This window comes from Somniosus microcephalus, unplaced genomic scaffold (assembly GCF_052327205.1).
Source record: "Somniosus microcephalus isolate GS21.2 unplaced genomic scaffold, FLI_Smic_1.0 unresolved_chr6, whole genome shotgun sequence".
Taxonomy (NCBI): Eukaryota; Metazoa; Chordata; class Chondrichthyes; order Squaliformes; family Somniosidae; genus Somniosus; species Somniosus microcephalus.
Genome location: NW_028225184.1, coordinates 46,988,394 through 46,997,513, shown reverse-complemented (window position 1 = coordinate 46,997,513; position 9,120 = coordinate 46,988,394). Strand labels below are relative to the sequence as shown.

Below are 9,120 nucleotides of genomic sequence, written 5' to 3'. Positions count from 1 at the left end.
TCTCGGGGTAGGGTCCGTGGACCCTCACTGGGTCCATCTCCGCTCTACCACAGTCTAATTTGTGGCTGGCCCATACAAGAGGGTAAACCTTACAAACTCTCCCCCATGGTCCTTCCTCTATCCATGCGCGCTTTACCAGCCAGAGGGCTTGTACTCTGCATTGTCGGGATTTATATTCCTGGAAGGGAAATCTCCCCACTCGGGGCCCCCCTAAGTCTATGGATGATCCCTTAGGAGCATATCTGCCTTTATCTAATGGAGAATATCCATACCTAAGAGCAGGCCCTCACCGTTAGGACCTACCCACAGGGTGATCCACCAGGCATAACTCCCTGGTGACAGCTGCAGGGGAAGTGGAACACTCCGATGGAAGATCACCCTTTCTCCACTAACGCCAGTTATCGGAATGCTTTGATGTAAGGTGGGAAATTCTGTGTCAGTTATCGAAACCGAGGCCCCCGTGCCTAAAATGGCACAGTACTGTCGGCCTCCTAACTGTACATTTAGAGACGGGCGTGTGGACCCCTGCTCCCCGACCATGGAGACTGGCTAATCCTAGTAGCTGGCGAGGAAGGCTCGGAGCGCCTCCATCTCTTGGTTTGACAAGCTTCTCTTCATTTGTCGCTGAGGGCCTGAAGTGGGTCGGGTCGGTCCCTGCCCCTGTTTACCTCCACCCTGTTCGTAACAGCTGGCCTTTTGATGCCCTGTCCGCCCGCAATTGTTACAATTAACTCTCGGCTGGGTGCAATGTGTAGCCACGTGGCCCGGTGCGTTACAATTGTAACAGAGTCGAGCCTCTTGTATGACTGCTACAGGCTCGGTTTTAATGCCCGGGGCCGCTGTGGTGGACCATGGCAGATAATTGTGGGTGTGAGCTTGACTGGTGGCATCATTTCCGCCTGGTGGAGCCCAAAAAGTCGACCAGCCCACTTCCAGATTGCAGCTTCCGTGGCCTGGGGGCTGGCCCCCATTCGGAGGGCAGTTTGGTAGGGCTTTTCCAATCCCTGGAGTAGACTATCTACAAACCGTGGGTAGTCGTGATTAGTGGGAATGTCATTTGTCTGGCCCCAGTGTTCATACTACTCGATTACTCGATCAATGTACACTTGAGGTTTTCCCCGGGACTCTGTTGCAGGGCGGTGAGCCCCATCGAGGTAGCGGTGCATTTGCCCAGTCTGAACTGAAGCCAACTTTTCAAACCATGGAACTGGATCTCATACACCGCCACTGTGGCTGGGGCATTTATGGCATGGTGTCCCAATGCCCCATAAACCATAGAGGGGCATTTCACGTCGATAATAGCTTTGATGTCTTGTTTGGACAAATTAAAGTGCCGAGCAGCACTTTGCATTTTTGCCCATACTTCTACATTAGGATTGTGTCTTTTGAGGTCGGGAATGAGAAAGGTGACGCTGGGCCTCTCCTGGGGCATAAAAGACTGTGCCTCGTCCATCGTACCTCATCCACCGATCTCTGGGTTTTGGGCTCCTACCGTCTGATTAACTCAGACGGGGGCCACGGAATTTGATTTTTCAGCCCCAGACTGAAGAAGTAACGGCGGGTAGATATGACTGTATTCGGCAGGGCACGTGGGTTGGGTGGCCTCGACTCGTTGAAACTCTACGGTCCCCGATGGGGGCCTGGGATGTAAGGACGACATGTCTCGAGTCTCCTTTTGTGGAGCCTCGACAATTTCACCTCAGCTTTTTATGTCGTCCAAATTCTCAGTCCCTGGTGGCTTGAGGTGCAGGAGACTACTGAATTGGACTTTAGCCTCCTGCACGGGTCACAAGAATTATTGTAACGGGGCCAGTCTGCCCCCCTTGTCCATGATTATGGCTCCCATTTGATCCATCCAACCAGCACAAAAAACCGCTCCATAATTAACTTGTTTGGCGTCCATTGTTCCTCCCACCACTTTATTTGGTCAACTAATGGGCTTGTTTCTTTCCACCCATTTTTAATCATCCCACTTTGAAATTTCAAATTAGCCTCTCGGACCCGTTGTACGACAGTGGCACTGGTGGCCATAGCTGGAACGTCCGGTGAAAGAAGTCTCCCCTCATCACCCATGTGACCCGTATTAACTGTTACGTATATTGTTATAATCTATCTTATACTTTATCGGCACAAACGTATCACCTTATACTCTAAGTCAGAAATACACACTTATGTCTAATCGATTCTGTCAGTCTCCATGAGGAATAATTTACTATGTGGGTAATTTAATACTGACTGGCCCGTACACGATTTTAGCCACACTGTTGAACGAGTGAGTCCTTGTTCCTCCTAAAATACTTAATGTGGCTTCTTCCCTTAGGACACGACACGGTTCTCGCTTCAGCCATCAATTCCAGTGTCGTTTAACTCCCATGGTCCTTACCTGCAGTATCCCACTTCCGACACTAACTGTTAGATTCGAATTTGGAGAAACTCCAGACCGAGACGGAATTGAGGACATTTACAGAATTTATTAAAACAACCAAAAGACTTGCGCACAACGGAGAGCCACTCAACTTCCTCAAGCTAGGGGTGCACGCTGGGAGGACAAGGAGTTGTTCATTCAAGTTTTACAATTATTTAAGCAATGACCACCTACTACATAATGGGGCGTACACGTACAAACAGTGTCACAACAGCTATTCTTTATTGGTTTATGTGGTTAGTCACTCAACTGTCGGGCCCACCCCTTGAACTCAGGTACCCTCTGACCATGCCAGTCACAGATGTTAGTCGTTTCATCCTACTCCCCACATTCCTGCTGTTATCTCTTCCCCATTGTCGGCATAGATTATAGTTTGAGAAAATATGTTTATCCTTAACTGTCGACCAAGCAGGATGGCTACAAGGCCGCAGTGATTCATGTACCCTGTAACTGGGAAAATGTTGGTGGTTAATTGTCCCCTCATCTCCTGGGAGGGCAGGCCGTGCTTAGAAAATGGTTCTACTAAGGCTGCGAAAAAAAGCATTCCAAATTTGTTAAGTAAAGTGGCAGTCTGCAAATGAGCTTCAGTCAGCTAAAGATACACTATGGGTAAAGAGGTGTGACCATAGTCAAGTATCCCAGAATTCATTGCGAACAAGCTGGATCTTTCAACACTATCAGTTCCACTTAATATCGTGAATACTTCAATGAAATCACCACTTAAACTTTTAAATTCCAGGGAATATAACCCTAGTTTGTGCAACCTCCCATTGTAATTTGTCCCTTGGACTCTATGTATCCTTCTGGTAAATCTATGCTTCACTTTTTATACCTAATACTACCATTCCTAAGGTGTGATGCCCAGAGCTGAACACACTACCGCAGCTGTGGTCTAACCAGTGCTTTGTATAGCTGTGGCATGATTTCTCCCTCTTATATTGTAATCCTACAGATATGAATGTCACCATTCAATTAGCCTTTTTGAATCTTTTCTGTACCTGCCCATAACCATTTAATGATATATGTACAGGGAACCTTAAGTCTATGTGGATCTCAACTGTTTCCAGCTTATCATTATATAGAGTGTATTCTAAACGCCCCTATTTGATCCGTAGTTGGTGACGTCATACTTCCTAATACTTAATTCAATTTGCCAAAGATTTGCCCATTCACTTAATCTATGAATATCTGGTCAAATTTCTTGCTTCCATCTAAACTGCTTATACAGCCGCCTATCTTTTTTGTCATTGTCAAACTTGGATGTGTGTCTCACAATCAAATCAAATAAGTCGTTAATAAAATCAGTGCAGAGTTGAGGCCCCAAAGGTGATCCCTCAGAGACACCATTCGTGATATGCTGCCAATTAATGTACTTGACCATTATCTGTAAACGGTCTCTCCTGTCGAGCAATCAATTTCCTAACCAGGTCAATAACTTGCATTCACTTACATGAGCTTCACATTTAGCTAAATGTTCTTTATGCGGGACTTTATGAATTGTCTTTTACTCCATGTCTACTAGCTAATAATGATTTTTGAACTGGGACTCATAAACCTCTTTGCTCCTCAACAGTTAATAGCTTCGCATTATTTATAAAATACTCAGCACTCTCTTACTGTGTTCCACAGTGGATGGTTTCACACTTGTGCACAGTTAACTCGATTTGCCTTTGTTTTGCAGGCTTACTTCGTCTGTCTCTGCCCCATTGGTTACCTCCATTTCCCAGTTGCGCTATGAATGGACCACCTAACTTCGTGCGATCTTGAAAATTTGATCTACAGCGCTCTATTTCTCCATCCAAGTCAATCATAAATCCGGTGAAAAGTTGAAGATCCAATACAGATATCTGGGGGACGGCTCTTGTCATATCTGACTCCGCTGCTAAAGAGCATGTCCTTTGTGGGAGGGATAATCTTTCTAACGTGATGGCGGATTGAGGCAGTCAGTCTGGATTTGTGGGAGAAATGCGTTGTACAAGCTGGATTAAGGACAAGAAAATTGTCTTCGTTGGAGTTGCAATGATCCACTGCAGCCAATGAAAGTACTTTTGTGAAATTGAGCTCGCAAACGCCTGGATAGCTCAGTCGGTAGAGTATTGGACTTTTAACCTAGAGAGTCTGGTGTTCAAGTCCATGTTCGAGCATTGCTTTTAAATCGCGATACTCATCTATACATTCGTGCTATGGTCCTTTAACAATGAGAATAACATGAGGAGTAGGCCTTTTAAACCCTCGAGCCTTTTCGCCATTCCATTTAATCTGTGATCGAACTCCATTTGCATCCCTTTGCTACAGGTCCCTTAAAACCTTCGGATAAAAAACATCTATCAATCTCCAGTTTAAAACTGAGAATTGATCCAGATTTAACTGCTGGTTGCGGAAGTGTGTTACACATTTCTGCCACACTAACATCTCTCCTGAAAAGCTTGAATCTTAAGCTTCTAAATTCCAGGGAATATAACCATAGTTTGTGCAATCTCCCATTGTAATTTCTCTCTTGGTCTCTATGTGTCCTTCTGGTAAATCTACGCTTCACTTTTTACACCTAATACTACCTTCCTAAGGTGTGATGCCAAGAACTGAACACAGTACCGCAGGTGTGGTCTAACCAGTGATTTGTATAGCTGTGGCATAATGTCTCCCTCTTAGATTGTAATCCTACAGATAAATGTATCACTTTTCAATTAGCTTTTTGAATATTTGCTGTACCAATCCATGACCATTTAATGATATATGTACAGGGACCCTTAAGTCTATTTGGATCTCAACTGTTTCCGGCTTAACATTATATGGAGTGTATTCTTAATACCCCTATTTAGATCCGTAGTGGATGAAGTCACACATGTTAATATTTAAATCAATTTGCCAAAGATTTGCACATTCAATTAATCTTTGAATATCTGGTCAAATTTCTTGCTTCCATCTAAACTGCTTATAATGCCGCCTATCTTTTTTGTCATCGTCAAACTTGGATGTGTGTGTCTCTCAATCCCATCAAGCAAGTCGTTAATGAAATAGGTGAATAGTTGAGGCCCCAAAAGTGATCTCTCAGAGACACCACTCGTCATATGCTGCCAATTAATGTACCTGATCATTATCCATAAACCTTGTCTCCTGTTGTGCAGCCAATTTCCTAACCAGGTCAATAATTTGCCTTAACTTAAATGCGTTTCAAATTTAGCTAAAAGTCCCTTATACGGGACTTCATCAAATGTATTTTGCTCCATGTCTACCAGCTAATAAAAATTTGTGAACTGGGACTCATGAACCTCTTTGCTCCTCAGCAGTTAATAGATCCCCATTATTTAAAAAATACTCAGAGCTATCTTACTTTGTTCCAAAGTGGATGGTGTCACACTCTCGAGGAATTATTTGAATAAGTGTTTAGCTGGCTGCAGAACTAGATAGGAGCACGTCTAGCGAGACCAGTACATAAAAAGACAGCAATACGGCTAGCTGTGAAGAGTGTAGCTGCAGGAAATCAGAGTAGGCCTTCACGACAGAGCCAGATAAGTCTTCACCTTGTACACCACACTTACCTCACATTAACATATCAGAAGATAATACCGAAAATGATACTCAGCGAGTAGAAGGCCTTAAACAGTTAGATGAAACTGTAGAATGTGACAATCGGTCCAAAAGCTCCAGTTACTAAATATCGCAAGCTGGTTCACGGTCATCAGTTGGTTCACAGTCATCAGCTGGTTCTAGATCGCAAGCTGGTTCACGGTCATCAGGTGGTTCTAGGGTAAGCATGGCCATTGCCAAAGCACGGGCTAAGCTAGAAGCAGCACAAGCCAGAGCTGCGCATGCTGACAGAGAAATAGAAATAAAAGTAGAAGAGGCCCGTCTCAAAGATGAACTCCAAGCTGACCAGGCCCGTCTCCAAGCTGAACAGGCCCGTTGCCAAGCTGAACAGGCCTGTTTCCAAGCTGAAATCCTAGCTGACCAGGCCCGTCACCAGGTTGGACGCCAGGCTGAACAGGCCCGTCTCCAAGACCCATTAGATGCTCTGCAGCAAGAAAAAGAGATAGATGCTGCATTAGCTGAGGCACAAGTATTCGAGGCAATTTTAGAGGAAGCTGATCCCGAGACAACTAACCAACCTTTAAATCCTGTTCCGTGGCAGAGTCAATGACAGTGCACCAGAGATTACGTGAGTGACCAACCCGACAAACAGTTTACGAGAGAGAGGGATGAAGACCCGCACATCTCTACAGACGCAATCACTTCATATAACATGCCCCAAGTCACCAACCAAGGTCAAAATAGACAGTGTGCCTCAAGTCGCAGGATCCTCTGCTGCGAAACAGAAGACACGGTGCAGAGGAATAGAACGCTGAAGAGAGAAAGTCAGCAGCAAATCCCCTTTCATTTCCTTGAGGCCCCCATCAGAGCCCCTATTCAAGGCAACCCTGGCACAGGCCCCACCACCTAAGACCTTGCCAATTATCTTGCACGCAGCCAGCTGGTGACTACAGGGTAAACCACGTTTGATGACAGGCCAGAGAATTATCGGGCGTGGATGTCCTCCTTCCACGGTGCCATATCGGGCTTAGACCTGTCGGCAGGAGAAAAGCTCGACCTCCTTATCAAATGGCTCAGCCCAGAGTCCACTGGACAGGCAAGCAGGATAAAAGCAGCCAAAGTGGGACAGCTGCCAGAGGGGTTGAAGAAGGCTTGGGCGAGGCTGGAAGAAAGCTACGGCTCGCCCGAAGCCATTGAAAGGGCTCTCTATGACAGGTTAGAGAACTTTCCGAAGTTGACAAATAAGGAACCCCAGAAGCTCCGCAACCTTGGAGGTCTGCTGCCGGAACTCGAAGCAGCAAAGCAGGGCGGCTACCTACCCGGTGTATCGTACTTCGACACTTCCAGAGGGGTAAGTCCCATCGTTCAGAAGCTTCCATTCAATCTGCAGGAGAAGTGGATATCGTTCGGGTCAGCGTTCAAGCTAAAGCATGACGTTACGTTCCCTCCATTCTCCGTGTTTGCCAACTTCATCCATAAAGATGCCAAAGCCAGGAACGACCCCAGCTTCAACCTTTTCTCCTCCCACACGGCACTTGCCAGAAGAGATAAGTTTGACAGACATGGAAAGACACCAATATCTGTCCACAAAATGCAAGTGTCTTCAACTGAGAACACAAGGGATCAGAAGAAATCGGAGGATATGAGCAAACAATTCCCCATCCAGAACAAGCCCCATCCATTAAAGACGTGCAGAAGCTTCAGGGAGATGTCCCTGGAAGATCGCAAACTGTATCTCAAAGAGAACTCTATATGTTTCAAGTGCTGCTCTTCCACGAACCATCTCGCCAAAAACTGCAAGGTAGATGTAATATGCATAGAATGTGAAAGTGATCGGCACATTTCAGCACTCCACCCAGGCCTAGCTCCTTGGAAGCCAGGGTCGTCTCCTCCCACCTCAAAGCACGCCGGTGAGAGAGAGGGAGCTGCCGGTCCAGAGATTACATCCAAGTGCACCCAGGTGTGTGGAGAAGGAGTGAGCGCAAGTGCATGCTCCAAGATATGGCTCGTTAAAGTGTACCCTGTAGGACGTCGCCAGGAATCTGAAAAGATGTATGCCATACTAGAAGAACAAAGCAACCATTCTCTAGCAAGATCCGAGTTCTTCGACATCTTCAAGGTCAAAGGAAGTCCGTCGCCTTACACGTTGAAGACGTGTGCTGGTCTTTTAGAGACAGCCGGCAGGAGAGCCTGTGGTTACGTTGTTGAGTCAGCCCACGGGAAAATTAGTTTCCCCCTTCCTACACACATCAAATGTATCGAGTCCCCGACAACCGTTCTGAGATTCACAATCTGAATGCAGCTCTTCACCACCGTCATCGGAGACGCATTGCAGAGGAGATCCCACCTCTTGATGCAGACCCAGACATACTTCTGCTGTTGGGAAGGAACATCCTGAGGGCACATAAGATAAGGAAACAGATAAACGGTCCACAAGATGCCCCTTTCGCCCAAAGGCAAGACCTCGGCTGGGTCGTTGTTGGAGATGTGTGCCTCAAGTGTGCTCACAAGCCATCTCAGGTGAACACACTCAAGACTTCCATGTTGGAGAATGGTCGTCCAAGCTACCTTACCCCATGCAGTAGTCAGATCCGAGTGACAGAGAAGTTCAGTCATACGACCCAGCCTCAGAACCCCCAGCGCTGATCTCCACAAACAGCACACAGATGATGCTCACTGGAGAGAACCCGGGTCAGTCAGTCCTCTGTCGCACCGCCAATGACCACAAACTTCCTCCATTGATCGATGACATGAGATTCCTCCAGATTATGGATGATGAGGTCTCTCCTGACAGCTCTAACAGATTGGTTACACCCTTACCCTTACAGAAACCCAGACGATGACTGCCGAACAACAGGGAGTATGCCTAAAGTCGTCTTAACTCACTTCGTCGCACACTAGGGAAGAAGCCGAAGATTAAAGCACACTTCCTAGAGGTTGTCAAGTACATGCTTGTCAACGATCATGCAGAGATAGCTCCTCCACTCCAGGAAAGCCAAGGGTGTTGGTACCTCCCTTCCTTCGGAGTCTATCACCCCAAAACGGGAACAGATCCGCGTGGTGTTTGACTCCAGTGCATCATTTCAGGGCGTCTCTCTCAATGACCTACTCCTCACAGGGCCCGATCTCAACAACAGCCACTTGGGGGTACTCATGAGATTCAGGAA

The 9,120-nt window shown here is 46.5% G+C and overlaps 1 pseudogene; it reads right to left on the bottom strand.

Moving 5' to 3' along the window:
* Positions 1 to 809: 809 nt before the first annotated feature.
* On the bottom strand, positions 810 to 2,031 carry LOC147087263 (uncharacterized; annotated as a pseudogene).
* Positions 2,032 to 9,120: the final 7,089 nt, after the last annotated feature.